Here is a 9,911-nt window from a genome sequence, read left to right as displayed (position 1 = left end):
GAAGTTAACGGATAAGTAAGTAGAATGCCTAAAGGTTGGTGTTCACACAAGCTAAGGAAAAGAGGCAATTGTCAAGAAAGAGGAGGGTGGTGAACGTTCCTCCACTCTGGACTCAACCCACTTCTACTTCCAGAGCTTGTTCTTAGATGCACTGTCAACTGGGTGCAGTGGCTCAGGCCTGTAATCCCCACACTTTGGGAGGCCGAGGCGGGCGGATCACGTGAGGTCAGGAATTCGAGACCAGCGTGGTTAACATGGTGAAACACGGTTTCTACTAAAAATACAAGCGTGGTGGCACGCCTGTAATCCCAGGTACTCTGGAGGCTGAGGCAGGAGAATCGCTTGAACCCCGGAGGTGGAGGTTGCAGTGAACCGAGATCTCGCCATTGCACTCCAGCCTGGGCAACAGGAGTGAAACTCCATCTCGAAAATAAATAAATAGATAGATAGATAGATGCACGGTCTTGGAAAACCTAAAGACCATATTCCCGTTAGAAAATAAAAATTATGGCCGGGCGCGGTGGCTCAAGCCTGTAATCCCAGCACTTTGGGAGGCCGAGACGGGCGGATCACGAGGTCAGGAGATCGAGACCATCCTGGCTAATACGGTGAAACCCCGTTTCTACTAAAAAATACAAAAAACTAGCCGGGCGAGGTGGCGGGCGCCTGTAGTCCCAGCTACTCGGGAGGCTGAGACAGGAGAATGGCGTGAACCCGGGAGGCGGAGCTTGCAGTGAGCTGAGAGCCGGCCACTGCACTCCAGCCTGGGCGGCAGAGCAAGACTCCGTCTCAAAAAAAAAAAAAAAAAAGAAAATAAAAATTATTTCCAGACTCTCCTTGCCAAGTTACGACGTGCACATTACATGAGGAAACAAAGCAGGATGGGTGGCCTTGTTTCTAAGCCCCATTTCCAATCTTCATTTCCAAGGATTTATTGCCATCATTTTTCTTGCAAATGACCAAATTATTTAATTATGCTGTCTAAGAATGGCAGAGCTATAAACCTTAATTATTCAACAATTTACCCCTTTAAAGTTGTTACTGGGACAATAGTTTGAAAATTTTCAGGAGCTATTCTGGTATTTCTACTATTCCCATATTCTTTTTTTTTTTTTTTTTTTGAGACGGAGTCTTGCTCTGTCGCCCAGGCTGGAGTGCAGTGGCCGGATCTCAGCTCACTACAAGCTCCGCCTCCCGGGTTCATGCCATTCTCCTGGCTCAGCCTCCCGAGTAGCTGGGACTACAGGCGCCCGCCACCTCACCCGGCTAGTTTTTTGTATTTTTTTTTTTTTAGTAGAGACGGAATTTCACCGTGTTAGCCAGGATGGTCTCGATCTGCTGACCTCGTGATCCACCCGTCTCGGCCTCCCAAAGTGCTGGGATTACAGGCTTGAGCCACCGCGCCCGGCCTTATTCCCATATTCTTTTTTTTTCTTCTTTTTCTTTTTGAGATGGAGTCTTACTCTGTCACCCTGGCTGGAGTGCAGTGGCGCGATCTCAGCTCACTGCAAGCTCCGCCTCCCAGGTTCAGGCGATTCTCCTGCTTCAGCCTCCTGAGTAACTGGGACTACAGGCACATGCCACCACACCTGGCTAATTTTTGTATTTTTAATGGAGACGGGGTTTCACCATGTTGGCCAGCCTGATTTCAAACTCCTGGCCTCAAGTGATCCGCCCGCCTCGAACTCCCGAAGTGCTGGGATTACAGTCGTGTGCCACCATGCCCAACGGGGTTTTGCCATATTGGCCAGGCTGGTCTCGAACTCCTGACCTCAAGTGATCTGGCCGCTTTGGCCTCCCAAAGTGTTGGGATTACAGGCGTGAGCAACCGCGCCCGGCCTCTATTCCCATATTCCTCTCCCTTTTCATCATAATCCTGAAGGAAGAAGTCTAGAAAGAAAAAGAAATGGAAGTAAGGTTTTGGGGGCGCGGGCTGCAGCTTTCGCTGGGCATGTGGTGTGAGCAGCCTGAGCCCTGGGCTTACTTGCGCAGGGCTTTCTTCCCGCCTGTGCTTGGCGCTGCTCAGAAATGCGCTTTACTCTTGCACCGCCTGCTGGGCTCACCACTAGGCGCCTCGACTCCGAGGAGCGGAAAATGCCATGTGTTTCTAGGGAGGTGAAAATGGAACCCTCCACCGAAAGGCAACATCAGTCATTTAACGTTTTGGCAACGAAAACTGTACGTCATGAGGCATTAGGTGGAGGTATACACAGTGCAATTCCAACAGAAAAAGTGGACGGAACATGTTGTTACATTGCTACTTACAGAGATACCTTTGGGCTTGATTAGATAGAAAACCTAACAAACAACCTGTTAAAAGATTTTAAAATTTTCTACATTCAAAAGAAAACTTCAAAGAATTTTCCTGGAATGTTGAGGAGTACTTCAAAGCTACTCCAGAGTGCTGGATAGCAGCAAAGGAAACAGAAAAATTAAATAGGAATCTGGTCCATGATGAAACATGGACATATTCCTGGTTGGGCACAAGAAGAGAAAAATTACAAATAGCATTACTGTCATTCCTCTGTGGTTAATTATGAATTTGCAATTGCTCTGGTACTAAAGCATCATCCTGAGGATCCTAGGCGTTTGGAAATTAGTGTAGTGCCACTATCAGGTCTCTTGGAACAAATATTGCAGCTTATAGGAACAAATATCAATGGAAACCCATATGAGTTAGGAAGGAAGAAGCATCCACAATATATTAGACCACATGGACCATTTCAAATAAGAAACCTGCCTACATTGGGCCGGGTGTGGTGGCTCACGCCTGTAATCCCAGCACTTTGGAAGGCTGAGGTTGGAGGATCACTTGAGGTCAGGAGTTCAAGACCAGCCTGGCCAACGTGGCGAAACTCCGTTTCCATTAAAAATACAAAAATTAGCTGAGGGTGGTAGCGGGCTCTTGTAATCCCAGCTACTCAGGAGGCTAAGCCAGGAGAATCACTTAAACCCAGGAGGCGGAAGCTGCAGAGAGCAGAGTTGCACTACTACACTACAGCCTGGGTGACAGAGCGAGACACCAACTCAAAAAAAAAAAAAAGAAACCTGCCTCCATTGAAGCACAATGATCTGTTGTCCCGGTTTAAAAGTCGCAGAGTAGGTAAAGTGGAAGGAATAGTATGGGATTGCAGTCATGGCTGTTTAATTAAGGTCCATTACCATCGTCTATCGTCTTTGTTTACACTGGCCAAATGCAGATGTTTATATGAATTCAAAACCAGTTCTTATCAATATGAAATTTAACAAATATGACTATGCTTTTAGTACTGTTTAATAATTTTTTTAAATCAGAAATTTAGTAGGCTTAAAGATACAATACTTGTCATATAAAGTGCAATTAAAATTAGTTTTATTTATTTATTTTATGGAGACAGGGTCATCCACACTGGAGTGTAGTGGTGTACTCACAGTTCACTGCAGCCTCGACTTCCCAGGCTTAAATGATCCTCTCACCTCAGCCTCCTGAGTAGCTGGGATTACAGAAGCGTGCCACCATGCCTGGCTAATGTTTTTAATTTTTAAATTTTTTTGTAGAGACAGTGTCTCAGTGTGTTGCCTAGTCTGGCCTTGAACTCCTGGACTCAAGTGATCCTCCTGCTTTGGCCTTCCAAAGTGATGGGATTAGAGGGGTGAGCTACCTCGCCTGGCCAGAATTAGTTTATTATTAAAAAAAAAAAAAAAAGACAAGCTGCGAAACAGAAAAAATAATACATCTGTTAAAAACTGCAAAAGATGACTGGGTGCGGTGAATCGTTTGAACTCAGGAGTTCAAGACAAGCCTGAGCAACATGGAGAAACCCCGTCTCTACCAAAAATACAAAAATTAGCTGGGCATGTTGGTGTGCCTGTGGTCCCAGATACTTGGGAGGCTGAGGCTGGAGGATGGCTTGAGCCCAGGAGGTGGAGGTTACAGTGAGCTGAGATCATGCCACTGCACTCCAGCCTGGGCAACACAGTGAGAACCCATTTCAAAAAAAATTACAAAAGACTGGGAGAAAGCAGAAAGAAGAATTGGGAAGACTGTGCTATGTGTAGAACCTTCCTGTTCCACTAATAAGGGAATGTGATCTTTGATCGATTGAGGATAGGGAACATATAATGGAAGCATTAAAGGGGTGTGTCTTCCTTACTTTTTGCCTCCACTCTACACTTTTAGGTCAGACATTCCCCGAGAGGGGTATTATCAGGCCTAGAGTAGAGACAGATGAGAGGTGGTTGAAATTACTCTATTGTATAACATAATTAATATAAGCAGTGACTCTATGGGATCCTTTAAAACTTTTATTTTCTGAGTAAACATTTGTATCTGAGCCAGTGCTGGAAGTAGTGACTCCTTCCCACTCTTTCTGCTTTTCTTCTCTTGATCACCAGTGGCAGGAGGGTGAGGCTAGGTAGGAAGGAAAGGTTGATGTAGACTCTGGACGTGCCCAGGGAGGGTTTGGGTTGTAGCTGGTCCTCTAATTCCACCTAGAGGTAAGAACTGGATGTGGTCAAGGCGAATCCTCTCGCTACTGCTTTCTTGGCCACAAGCTGGCAGGCTCCTGTTTTACTAAGGAACACGAAAAAGTCCAGAAGAAGGCTTATACACACACACACACACACGATCATATTTTTTGGTTCATTTAAAAATTTTTTATTGTCATATAATATACGCAATAAAGTATACCAACCTCAAGTGCTCCATGAACTTTTACATGTGAAAATACCTTTTAACCACAATTCGGTTAAAATTATCTGAATATACACAGCAGCCCAGAAGGTAATATGAGGTGTGTTTTCAATAAATACTATCATCCAAAGTAACTAATATTTATTTTTCTACCCAAATATAGATGTACATTGGATTAACTTCTGGTATGGACTATTATAAAGTTACTTTAAATATTCTTGCATATATATATATATATATATATATATATATATATTTTGAGATGGAGTCTCGCCCTGTCACCCAGGCTGGAGTGCAGTGGTGTGATCGTGGCTCACTGCAATCTCTGCCTCCCAGGTTCAAAGCGATTCTCCTGCCTCAGTCTCCCAAATAGCTGGGATTATAGGCACGTGCCACCACACCCAGCTATTTTTTTGTAGTTTTAGTAGAGACAGGGTTTCAACGTGCTGGCCAGGATGGTCTTGATCTCCTGACTTCGTGATCCACCCACCTTTGCCTCCCAAAGTGCTGGGATTACAGGTGTGAGTCACCCAGCCTGGCCCACAATATACATATTTTTCCCCTACCTGCTTTTTAAATTTTTCCATGTGTCATGAATATCGTGTCATGGCATACTCTGAAAACAAAATTCAGATTCCTGGCATCTACAGAAAAACCTCATGAACAAAAACCTTTAAGAGTAAAACTTAGAAATCCATATTTTTTTAAAAGGACCCCAGGGAATTTTGCTGTAAAAACTAGATTTGAAGCACAGGCCACGATTAACTCCCGGAGAGCAGAGACTAGATTCACACATATTTTGGCTGAACGACTCCTGTGTACTCTTGACTCTGTTAAGTGAATTTTAATGGTTCTGCTTTCTCCTCCATATTGATTTACTAGACCAGATTTTACGTTTGACCCCTCCGGAGAAATGAGGAGGAAAATCTTGGTCAAAGATAACTTCAATGATACCATTTTAAAAACAAAATAACTCAGGGATCAATTGAGTGTCCCTAGAAAATGTGTTGACACCTTTTTCTCTCCTGCTGTCTTTGTCAGATCATTTAGTTATAAGGCATTAATAATCGAAGCTGGATTGATCAAAACAGAGACATTAGATTTAGTTTTTCACTGGGAAAACTAAGTGTGTGTCGGGATAGGGACTGTTAAAAAATAAAACCCTATTATCAGGACACTTAAAAAGCACATAGCAAAGAGAATTTCAGTGGCCCAGAAAGCCTGGAAAGAAGTAAAAGCACTGGCAAAGATTTACTTTGCAATTTATAGTAAATATGGGATTTTTTTTTTTTTTTTTTGAGACAGAGTCTTGCTCTGTTGCCCAGGCTGGAGTGCAATGGCATGATCTTGGCTCATTGCAACCTCTACCTCCCACGCTCAAGTGATTCTCCTGCTTCAGCCTCCTGAGTAGCTGGGATTACAGGTGCTTGCCAACACACCTGGTTATTTTTGTGTTTTTAGTAGAGACGGGGTTTCACCATATTGGCCAGGCTGGTCTGAAACTCCTGACTTCAAGTGATCTGCTCACCTTGGCCTGCCAAAGTGCTGGGATTATAGGCATGAGCCTCTGCCCTGGCCAAATATGGGATTGTTGATGTAACTTTTTTTGAGACCGAGTTTCACTCTTGTTGCCTAGGCTGGAGTGCAATGGCGCGATCTCAGCTCACCGCAACCTCCGCCTCCCTTGTTCAAGCGATTCTCCTGCCTCAGCCTCCCGAGCAGCTGGAAATACAGGCACGCACCACCACGCCTGGCTACCTTTGTATTTTTAGTAGAGACGGGGTTTCGCCATGTTGGTCAGACTGGTCTCGTACTCCTGACCTCAGGTGATCCGCCTTCCTGGGCCTCCCAAAGTGCTGGGATTACAGGCATGAGCCACCATGCCTGGCTTGCATTACTTTCTTTGGACTGCCGTAAGAAATTACCACAAGCTCAGCAGCTTAAAGCAATCGAAATTTATTCTCTCACAGTTCTGGAGGTTAGAAGTCTGAAGTCAAGATGTTGGCAGGGGTGGTTCCTCCTGAGGGCTTTGAAAAGGATCTGTTCCATGCCTCTTTTCTAGCTTCTGGTGGTTGCAGGCAATTCTTGGAGTTCCTTGGCTTATAGATGCATCACTCCTATCTCTGCCATTGTCTTCACGAAGCATGCTCCCCATGTGTCTGTGTGTCTCTGTGTCTTTACAGGGCCTTCTTAAAAGGAACACCAGTCATTGGCTTATGGACTACCCTACTCCAGCATGATGTCATCTTAACTAATTACATCTGCAAAAATCCTACTTCCAAACAAGGTCACATTCTGAGATTCATGATGTGAATGAATCATCTCAGACATGAATTATGTCTGAGATTCATGACATGAATTTTGGGGAGACACTATTATTGTCATTATTATTTTAGAGATGGGGTCTTACTATGTTGCCCAGTCTGGATTACAGTGGTATGACCATGGTACACTGCAGCCTTGAACTCCTGGGCTCAAGCCATCCTCCTGTCTAAGCCTCCTGATAGGTGGGACTACAGGCACATGCCACTGTGCCAGACTGGGTGGGCACTGTTGAACCCAATACATTACCTACTTTAGCAGACAATCCTACTATAGGCTGAACTAGAGAAAATGGAGCTGTTGTTTCTGTACATTCTTTTTTTTTTTTTTTTTTTTTTGAGATGGAGTCTCTACTCTGTTGCCCAGGCTGGAGTGCAGTGGTGTGATCTCGGCTCACTGCAACCTCTGCCTCCCAGGTTCAAGTGATTCTCCTGTCTCAGCCTCCCTAGTAGCTGGGATTACAGGCATGCACTACCACGCCCAGCTAATTTTTTGTATTTTAGTAGAGACGGGGTTTTGCCGTGTTGCCCAGACTGGTCTCGAACTCCGGAGCTCAGGCAATCCACCTGCTTTGGCCTTCCCAAGTGCTAGGATTACAGGCGTGAGCCACCACACCTGGCCTTTTTCTGCATATTCTTAGCAGAAGTTTTAAAAAGGGGAGAGAATATTGTTAGATCCTTTCCTTCTTCTTTTTCCAGAAATGAAGCGTTTGGCCTTCCCTCTGTCTTTGTTACTTTGTTAAGGGAAGAGCCGAAATAGGTGCCTGAGAGACAGCGGCAGCCCTGGCACCATCTTTCAGGTCTCCACAAGCTCTGTGCTCATAGTTTCTAGTGGCCCTGCTTGGTTTCTCAGCCACCCCTTCCCTAGAATGCTAACCAATACAATTTTTGGGGGGGCACCTTTAATTCTCAGTGTGGCCCTGGTAGCGGAGGAAGATAATATGAATTTTTCTTCTTCCTTAAAGAGTTACAGTTAGTTCCTGTTTTGGCTTTTAATTTTTCTTTTTGGAGTTGCAATCTATATCTTTTCTTTTTTCTTTCCGCTGGTTCCCCCGGGCAAATGTCAGGGCAAGAGTAGCTCCTCTTGCCAAGGATAGCTTCCAGAAGCTGCTTTTGTTGGCTCTTGTATAAGCCAGTTACATAGGTACTTCAAGTTTTTGTTTTTCTCAGCATCATTTCTAGATGTCAGCTTGTTATTATGTTCCTACTGGGCTATTGCTGATGGTATTCATACTATTCCACAGATCATCCAAGGAAAAACTTCACCAGCCTGTGTAACCTTATAGAGTGTCATACGCCCAACTGCTCCAGCTAAACAATTCTTGGAAAATTTGACATCTGTATGTATGAGACTGTGTGTGTGTGTGTCTGTGTGTGTGTAAGAGAGAGAAGCAGAGGGCTTGTCTGAGTTTGGGCTGCTATAACAAAATGTCATAGACTGAGTGGTGTAAACAACAGACATTTATTTCTCACAGTTCTGGACGCTGAGAAGTCCAATATCAAGGTGTTGGCAGATTCAGTTCCTGGTGAGGGCCCTTTTACTGACTTACAAATGGACACTTTCTATGTTCTCACATGGTTGAGAGGGAGAAAAAGGAAAATCTCTGTTGCTTCTTGTAAGGGCATCTCTCCCATCATGAGGACCTACACTCCTTGCCCCATGTAAACCTGATTATGTCTCCAAATCCCCATCTCCAGTGGGATCACACTGGCGGTGAGGGCCTCAACACATGGATTTTGAGGGGACACAATTTAGTTCATAGCAGGGCAGTTTAATATAAAGTGGATGTCATCTTCTGGACTCAGAAAACTTGAAGGCAACAATAAATTTAATGTCGATAGGAAATTATTTCAGTTTTCCTTGTTTCCTTAAAAGACTTTTAGCAGATGTTTAATGTTCTATTCCTCACATTTTTACTTTTGATGATTTTTAATGAATGGGGAAGAATCACGGCGACCTTCTCTTTTTCCTCCCAATCCATTGAGATAGGGCATTTCAATTTTTAAGCCCAAGACAAACATATTTATTTTGTGTTCCTCTCCTGCCCAGATGGTTAAAGATCATCAGCTTTAGGCCATTCAAACATTTTCAGTCAGGACTCTTTTTTTTTCTTTTTTTTTTTGAGGTAGGGTCTCACTCTGTCGCCCAGGCTAGAGTGCAGTGGCGCAGTCTTGGCTCACTGCAGCCTCTGCCTCCTGGGCTCAAGTGATTCTCGTGCCTCAGCCTCAACCAAGTAGCGGGGATTACAGGTATGTGCCACCACATCTGGTTAATTTTCCTATTTGTAGTGGAGACAAGATTTTGCCATATTGGCCAGCCTGGTCTCAAACTCCTGGCCTCAAGTGACCCACACGCCTCAGTCTCCAAAAGTGTTAGGATTACAGGCGTTAGCCACCGCGCCTGACTCGTCTTCTAAAAATTTTTGTTGTTGATTTGAGACAGGGTCTTGCTCTGTTGCCCAGGCTGGAGTATAGTGGCACGATCACTGCTCACTGCAGCCTCAACCTCCCCAGGCTCAGGTGATCCTCTGACCTTAGCCTTCTGAGTAGCTGGACTATAGGTGTGAGACACCACACACAGCAATTTTTTTTTTTTTTTTTTTTTAGACGGAGTCTCACTCTGTCACCCTGGCTGGAGGGCAGTGTCACCCTGTCGGCTCATTGCAACCTCTGTCTCCTGGATTCAAGCAATTCTCCTGTCTCAACCTCCCGAGTAGTTGGGATTACAGGCACCCACCACCATTCCCAGCTAATTTTTATATTTTTAGTAGAGACGGGTTTTCACCATGTTTGCCAGACTGGTCTCCAACTCCTGACCTCAGGTGATCTGCCTGCCTTGGCCTCCCAAAGTGCTGGGATTACAGGCGTGAGCCACCATTCCCAGTCAATTTTTATTTATTTTGTTATTTTTATTTTCA

At 44.6% G+C, this 9,911-nt stretch overlaps 1 pseudogene; it reads left to right on the top strand.

Moving 5' to 3' along the window:
- Positions 1–2,028: 2,028 nt before the first annotated feature.
- On the top strand, positions 2,029–3,277 carry LOC117078287 (annotated as a pseudogene).
- The last annotated feature ends 6,634 nt before the right edge of the window (positions 3,278–9,911 follow it).

The sequence above is a fragment of the Trachypithecus francoisi genome, unplaced genomic scaffold (genome assembly GCF_009764315.1).
Source record: "Trachypithecus francoisi isolate TF-2019V2 unplaced genomic scaffold, Tfra_2.0 Lachesis_group0, whole genome shotgun sequence".
Lineage (NCBI taxonomy): Eukaryota > Metazoa > Chordata > Mammalia > Primates > Cercopithecidae > Trachypithecus > Trachypithecus francoisi.
This window is presented reverse-complemented; position numbering and strand designations above follow the sequence as displayed.